This window comes from Urocampus carinirostris, chromosome 3, assembly GCF_059441175.1.
Source record: "Urocampus carinirostris isolate Australia breed hairy pipefish chromosome 3, RoL_Ucar_1.0, whole genome shotgun sequence".
Taxonomy (NCBI): Eukaryota; Metazoa; Chordata; class Actinopteri; order Syngnathiformes; family Syngnathidae; genus Urocampus; species Urocampus carinirostris.
In genome coordinates, this window is record NC_142351.1 from 40,457,625 (window position 1) to 40,465,390 (window position 7,766).

Consider the following 7,766-nt stretch of genomic DNA (forward strand, 5'->3'; position numbering starts at 1 on the left):
CATTGATGACACAGTACAGTACAATTAGTACCGTATTTATTCACTATGGGCCCAAGGACTTGCAGTGGTGCTAAAGAAAGAAGTAAAACCTTAAAAATTATCAAAAACTACCGCTAAGATGCTAGGCTCTAACCAATCAACAATTGGGGCAATCATTAAGTATTTTAATGGTTATTTTAATATTTTAGTATGAACTAATTGTCGTAGGTTTCTATCCCCTCACTATTCAGCAATTCAACTTTGCGATCCCCAATTTCGATCTAATGGATTAATGTTGTATCCTGGGGCCCACCAGTGGCTGTTCTAGGCAGGGGCGGGGCCGGCATTTTTACAGTCTCACATGCGTGGCGGCACAGGAACTCCCAAAAAAACATACAGTGGGACCTCGCTACTTCGCGGTTCAACGTTCGCGGATTCAGAGCTTCGCGGTCTGTAATGGTTAAGGGATTTTTTTTTTTGAAAGGGCGTTGCTACTTTGCAGATTTTCACTGTTTGCGGGTGGTTTTGCTCCCCATTAACCGGGTCTAAGAAATAATAATTTGAAAAAAAATATATATATATATATATATAATTTTTTTAAGGTGTCCCGCGCTACTTTGCGGATTTTCACTTATCGCGGGTGGTTTTGGTCCCCATTAACCGCGATAACCGAGGTCTTACTGTATACAATAATAGTAATAATGATAATAATAATAAACGTGCTCCACAAAGCGGTTTTGTTTATCAAACAATTCATAGCCCTTTATCACAAGAAGTCTCAAAGGTCTACGAAGACCAGACTATTGCAGACTACAGACTAATATTACACCTTCCCCTGATCTAAAACCTACATGAGGGCAAGGAAAAACTCAAAAACCTCAATATGAGTAAAATGAAGAAACCTTGAGAAGGGACTGCACTAACAACATTAGTTTATTCATAACTTTGATCATACAAGCTGAGCCTTTTTCTAAAGTGAGTGAAACGGATTAAATGTGTGATACAAAATAAATTATGAGGTGACTGGCCTTTTTGTAATCAGCATTATTCACGAAATATGGGAGCAATTTGCTTATGACGATATTATCGATGATTTTGCATCAAGGTTAGCCAGAAAGTCTAGTTTGTTTTATTCCTATGCTATAGAATAGAAGTGTGTTTTAAGCTTAGATTTAAACATTTCCACTGAGGTTGCAGATCAAATCTCAGGGGGAAGAGCATTCCACAGCATCAGGACCCGGATGGAGAACGCTCTCGAACCTGCGGATCTCTTCTTGGCTCTTGGAATCACTAGTAGACCAGCATTTTCAGAGCGAGGACTCCGGACCGGTTGATCAGTTTTATTATTTCATATTATTGTTCTCTTTACAGTTTGGGATAAATATTTTCCATTTTTATGTCCACAGTATATTTGTTTTTAGAATTTCAGCATTTTATTTGATAAATATTTTCCACCTTTAAATTGTGTATTTAAAATTGTCATTTAAGAATGTTACAATTAATGAATATATGTACCTCTTTTATTTGTGTTAAATTTGTGTCTTGGCATTTTTTTGGTGGGAAGAGGGGGCGCTTGGAGGTAGTCTCGCTCAGGCCGTAATTATTATTTACTGTCAAGTGTGTTATTGTGAAATGGTTAACGTCACGGTACTCGAGTTCAAAGTTATAATTAAAAGGAAAAAAAATTCTGCAAATACGTGCGAACGTATGGGCACGGGTGGGCAATCATCCCAACTCTTGTGAACACAAGTCATTCATCGCAGGCCAAGCTGCTCATTTCAGTGGCATTACTTTCATCGGGGTGGGGGGGAAATTCGATCCCCAGTGCAGGGAACGAACTGCATATAGCACTCACATGGCCAGGGAACATGTGCGTGGGTTTCAAAAACATAGATCAAGTTTGCACACTTACAATTTGTATTTTGAAGCGTTTTTGGCCATAACTAACGGCTGCAAAACTCGTTATCACCACCGGGGGTGGGGGTGTTGGGGGTTCATCATTTTGTTTTCACTGTCAGCAAAGCGCACAATGCAGAAACCCAGACAGAAAAAGAAACAAAGGAAATAATCGTGAATAGCAGGAATGCACGGCCAAGATACACAACGTCGCGGATGAAAACATCGGACAACAAAAACACGCGGCTTGTGTAATCTTGCGTCATAAAAAAAGCTTATTACTATAACACTATCCTCCTTCCCGCTACTTCACTGATTGTGTTTTGTATTATTAGCTCAACCGTCTTGTCGATTCTTCTCCAAGTGTACGTCAAAGCGTTGCAGTCCAATAATGCACATGAATAAATACACGCAAGGCAAAAGTCATTTCAAGTTAGTCGAAAACCCATAACGTTGAAAAAAAACTCTGCCCTGACAACAACTGTTTAGTGTAAAATACAGTAGACCCCCAGGATACAGAATCCGTCTGTTTCAGCCCCTCGTTAAGGCATTTCCACCGCTGTACGGCACCAACAGCAAATTCATTTGCATGCCCAAATACGTATAAGATTTGAACTTTGCCGTGTTTATGTGCGTGACGAGTTATATTGTTAAGATGCTCATCAGCTATTCATCCATGTCATGTAAAATGCTGGTCTGCTATTTTTTTGTTTAACGGCATCTTGAAGATACAAATATGCTATTCGCTTAACTCCCTACCACAATTCATTCTGTTCAGAATCAAGTGTGCTTCATAAAGACTTTGCTAATCGGCAATACAATACTGTACTTTGTGTCCTATATTTATGTCTATGGGTCCCAAAGCTTGCAGTGGTGTTAAAGAAAGAAGCAAAAATGTGACCATTGAAACTAGTCTTTATCAGAAAATACGAGGAAGGCACATAAATCGTTACATTTGTTTCATTGCATGGCAGTAACCAAGCGGCAATCAGACTCGTATTAAAAATAAAAAGACGACTAGAGCAAGGAAAGCTTCAAAATGTATGGCAATCCATGCAAGTGGAGGTTTTGAAACCGATTTCCTTTTAAGGCCACCATTTCCCCCTCTCTGCATCTATCTGTTATTCAGCTGAACCAGCTCGGGGCACATCATACGAAGAGATATATAGAATTCCTTTTCTGCTTTAAATTTAAATTAATTTCCGATGTGATTTAATCATGTGCATATCAATAGTACTTACTATAAACTTTTTTTCAATGTTTTTGGTAATGATTTTCTAGAATGGCTTGGTGTCATTTGATAGTTACCATAGGTTTCCATCACCTGCCATACGAAAATGTCACTTTGCGCCGTCTAATTTGGAACAAATTATAGTCGTATTCTGAGGGTGTAAAATATTAACACCATTCCTCGTCATCATCATAAAAGGGTTGTTTTCACGGATTTTGGCTATCACAAGTTCGTTTTGGAGCGTAATCTCCACGATAAAAGAGGGTTCACTGTATTTCCAAACAATAGTAATTTAGAGGGAATTTAGAGAAACTTGCGCAGCAGAAATATCACTCATTTTCGCAAAGGGTAATAACGCCAAATCATAAAATCGATATAAAAACATCCATAAGAAGTATTTATAGTTAAATAGTGAGCGCCTCAAAAAATATTTAAAGGGTACGCAGGTGGTGTTGCATCATCTTCCGCTCGTCATCACTTAAAGCGTTTACGCTCATCTTCTCGTTTAATGCAGTTATTCTCTCATTTCCACTCACCTTTTAGAGCGATTTGGCGTCACTGGAAATGATAAAAAGTGTCGAGATGCTGCGACAAAAGAGAGGAGCCAGCTAGTAGGCAGAGAGCTGTTCTCTTCGCAGCTTCCGCATCAGGACATGCGGACCACAGACGTTTACGTTGGGTTAAAGCTGATTGGATAGCACGAGGGCGTCTTTTTGCCTTCTCCAATTGGAGATGGATTTTACTTGACATCTGATTGGCTCACAAAGTCCCAGCCCATTATTTACAGACTGAACTGGATGACATAATGGTTTGTGAAGGTAACAATTATGATGCACAAAAAACGACGAGGGATTCCAGTCCAACTGGGTTTTTTTTTTGTCTTTTTATAGTGTTGGTAAAATGGCGTCAGTCAACATTCTTTATCATAACCGTCACAGGTGAAAATTGTTTGACCATCTGGATTTTTGGTGTTGTTCTCTAACAAGGAGCTGAATGGAAAAAATTCCAAGGCCGTCTCCCTTTTTGCCAGCTTGTTTATTGCAATCTCCAGATAACACACTGTGCCAAAACAGCGATTTGAAAAACAGAAAACTCTTGTAAACAGCAATTTAAGTTCACTTAAAATCATTTTATGGCTATAAAACACATTTAAACACACATTTTAAAAAGCATCATAGAATTGCACAATTATTTAGAAATACAACCAAATTCTACAAACCAAATAACCTTTTATGTGTGCACAAACTCCAACCTCCTTTCTTTCCTCAAACAGTACATTTCATTCCCATCAAGAAGTTCTATTCGACCTCCAACAAAACTATTGCTGAAAGTCCAGCCTGTCCCGTCGTAGTTCTTGCAAACGTTTTTAATTGATTTAGGACTGAAAATGTTCGTTTTGACAGAAAAGGTGGACACTGGGTTTTTTACTTCCCCTTTTCGTTGTAATATTTCTGTTATCATCCCCAAGCCAATCCTAGTTTGTGAAACCGCTGACATTTCCGTACACCTTCTAAAAGGCCCTGGCTCCGCCAACTCAAAATCTGATTGGGTAAGCATTGATGTTAACCTTCAGAGCTTGCAGAACTGATTGTGAAGGCCTCCAGGTAGATTTCAGACCCTGGCAACAAGTCATGGCTGAAATGGGATTGGTTAAATGCTTGAAAATCAAAGCACACACCTAGAAGCAGGACAACCAGGAGAAAAGTAATAAAGGCAAGCTGACAGAATGTTTGGTTTTACTTAATACGTTTTGACGGACAAAATATTATTACCATCATACAATTCAGATATATTTTAGGCCAACAGAGAAGGCTTTACAGACCCTGACAGCCCACCACTGCTTAAAAAAAAGACTAACAGGCACAAACAGTTTCTTCCCCAGGGCCATCACCACCCTCAACAATCACACTAGACCAGGAGTGGCGAACACGTGGCTCTAGAGCCGCACGACGGATCACCACCTTATCGTGGTGGGGCACTTTGCGCGTCTCCATGACCCCTAGAGCTATGTCGGCGGGAGTTTCGTACTCCTGGTAGGGTAACCCAAGCCGAACAGGTCGAAGGGTAGAGTCCAGACTAAGAGTGATCCCAAAAGCTGGTGGCGGCACGCTTTGAGGCGGTTTCCTGGATCCCCTTAGCCGCCTGCAGTTGTAGAAAGATGCCGGTCGTCTAGGGTCTCCCTTGCCACTGGAACCATCTTCTTTACAATCAAGATAGTGGCGTTGGGGAAAGCGCACCCCTTACGCCACTTTAAAAACCGTCATTGCGCAGGTATCCTCTTTTACCTGAGTCTCCGACCACAATCCAGGATCGGACTGTTCAAACATCAGCAGACTCACAAATAAAAGAAGATGGTCATCATCGAAACGATGGACAACCCCAACGTCTAGAGCCGCATGCGGCTCTTGGCCAATAAGAATGCCGCTCTTTGCCTCATCATATATTCTATATACTCTGGCTCTTTACCTTGAATCATGTTTAGTTTTTTTGTGCGTGTATTGAGGACGGACACTTTCCTTGAAATCAACACAAGAACAATACTGTATTGTAAGGAGATGAGTGTGTTATGGGAAATAATATGTTTTTAATTGTGTGTGTGTGTCTGTCTGTCATGGCAGGTCAGTGCGTGGTGTGGCTCTTTGACTCTCACAGTTAAAAATTTCGGCTCTTTGTGTCAAACTTGTTCGCCACCCCTGCACTGGACTGTTAAGAATATATATCTGGATTGTAGTGAAAACTTAATTCATATTTTATCCCCCCAACTCCTGTTTTGGAAAAATCTTTCTTCTAAAAGACATAAATTAAGACCTCAAAACTGAACTCTATCTTTGTATGGGGCAGCTCAGTGGTTAACATCAAAGCAACAATACAACAACAATCTTTATTCTCCTTTTTGCACAATGTTGCTGCTGATGTCACTGCGTACATTCAATTTAGGCCAGTCTACAGTCAACATATTCTTATCTCTTAAGACTTTATTACAAGTTTATCCTGGAGTGCCACTTCTAATTTCACGACCGACTGACCAAATGTAGTAGGCTGAAGCTGAACCTTTTAAATGCTCACCCCTATTCATCATTTTTCCCTTGCAGGGAAAACATATTCAAATCAAAGCCATAACATAGCACCATTACCAATAGGGGAAAATCTGAAAAACTAACAAATGACATTTCAAAATTACAATTTGAACACAGGACAAAATACCAACAATGGTAAGAGAACAGACATACTGTACATCACGGAGCTAACTAAGACCCTTACAGTACATACTGTGACCGGACTGTTTGTAGAGTAGTTTAAACCCGTGGATTTCTTTGCAGTGTTTCTGTTGTAAACTCAGACTGTTCAAGAGTTTCACACTATGTATAGACACACAAAACCTTCACATGTTGTTTGAATTCTAAGTATTTCAAATTCTCCATGATCTTGCAAATTACAAGCTAACAATGTACACTACTCAATGGCAATAAAGACTATTTTTCTATTCTTGTCTATGAGAGTAAGAGGAAACCAAAGCTAAACAAGACACAGGCAACAACCACACTGCACCACATCAAGAAAAGTCAACTGAGGAATACGCTCTAATACTCAAATCACACTTTTGTTGGGTTTTTTTGTTTTATGTATTAACATACCCTTAATTACTGTGGTAGGATGTGAGGGTTCTGTTGCCCACTTGCGTTGTGGTATGGAACGAGCCATTTCAGTTTGGGGCACAAAATATGGGCATATAGACCGCTACACATGTTTTAGGGAGGAATCCTTCGTAGCATTGCCTGCAAACGGTCAGCTATTAGTCTTGTTGTTCGAATGTAAGTGCAAGTATTGTGTTCTTAATCTTGTATGGGTGCCTATGTGGTAGGGCTGCACGATTTGGAGCAAAACATCATTGTAATTTTTCAGACCAGTATTGTGATTTTTATTGAGATTTTTTATTATAAAAGTTCATTTTCTGTGCTAGTTTGTTTTTTTGTAACTACTACTTAACCCTAGGAAGACCAGTATATACACTCTTCCACGAGTAAAAATACCAAAGGCACAATGTAATAAACATGTTTTCTGAGGAATTATCTTTGAATTGTGTCAATTGTCAGAATTGTCAGAAAAAGATAAGACCAAAGACAAACATTATAAAAAGGCAAAAAAGAAAATAATTTAAACGTGGTGTTTAGAAAAAATAGCAGAAGAAACTGCTTGAGTTATAATAATAATTCAATAAAACAAGAATAGTGCATTGTAACAATATTGGAATAACTATAAGTACAATAACATTTAGCATCAGCAATTAAAAAAAACAATATAATTCCCGAGATATATATATTCAAAGTTTCATGCAATTCTTTTTTTAGTTTCATCTAGCAGCAATAAAAAAAGAAAAACGTAAAAAAGAAAGAGGTAGCAGGTCTTGCAGTTATTTTTTCAGTTGGCGATAAAACTACTTTTGCTACTTATTAGCGCAAATAGAACCTAGTTTGATTAGCATTTCGAAAATAAACACTTATATTGTACTACTTACTATCTTGTTACTAGGTTATTACCAGGTCAACTATTGCAAGTGCAACAAAGAGAAAGAAAAAGAGTGACAGAAAGAGAGAGGGAGAGGGAGAGCGAGAAAGAGAGTAAGAGGAAAGAGAGAGAAAAAGTAACACATAGTAAGAGA

The 7,766-nt window shown here is 38.9% G+C and overlaps 1 protein-coding gene across 1 annotated transcript in view; it reads right to left on the reverse strand.

Moving 5' to 3' along the window:
• The window catches only part of cbsa (cystathionine beta-synthase a), a 28,364-nt gene extending 24,558 nt beyond the window's left edge, over nt 1-3,806 (reverse strand). The window contains exon 1 of the mRNA XM_088331825.1: nt 3,643-3,806. The gene's annotated coding sequence lies outside the window, so the exon portion shown is untranslated. The remainder of the gene's footprint in view (nt 1-3,642) is intronic.
• Between the last annotated feature and the right edge of the window lie 3,960 nt (nt 3,807-7,766).